The sequence below is a fragment of the Seriola lalandi genome, unplaced genomic scaffold (assembly GCF_002814215.2).
Source record: "Seriola lalandi dorsalis isolate HSWRI2012SDOR001 ecotype SW California unplaced genomic scaffold, Sedor1 jcf7180002054985, whole genome shotgun sequence".
Lineage (NCBI taxonomy): Eukaryota > Metazoa > Chordata > Actinopteri > Carangiformes > Carangidae > Seriola > Seriola lalandi.
The window spans coordinates 81,718-82,135 of NW_019525534.1; the positions used below are offsets into that span (position 1 = coordinate 81,718).

At 46.4% G+C, this 418-nt stretch overlaps 1 gene segment (V, D, J or C); it reads left to right on the top strand.

Annotated features, from left to right (window-relative positions):
- Window positions 1-418, top strand: part of LOC147817224 (Ig kappa-b4 chain C region-like) — a 57,076-nt gene that overhangs the window by 48,989 nt on the left and 7,669 nt on the right.

Consider the following 418-nt stretch of genomic DNA (forward strand, 5'->3'; position numbering starts at 1 on the left):
CATATTTGTATATTTATTTTTTTACAGTAAAATTCAGATTAAACATTAACACATGAGAGGAACTTTGACCTCTTTATCTTTAGTATTGAAACCTGTCTGTTGCCATGGTTCAGCAGTGATGCCTTTCTGTTGCCATGGTTACTGAGCGGAGAGAGGGAAATGAAACAGTGAAGAGCAGTTTCATCCAATCTGAGGACGACCAACAGAAAATACAGTCTCCTCTGCTGCAACCAACAGGGTGGAGTTTATTTTCTCCTTGTATGAACTTTCTTCATATTGTCTCTCTGTCTCCTCCTCCAGTGGGTCGAGTGACCCCCACCCTGACGGTGCTGCCCCCCTCCAGTAAGGAGCTGCAGCAGGAGAAGGTCACAGTCCTGTGCCTGGCCAACAAGGGCTTCCCCTCAGACTGGAGTCTGGC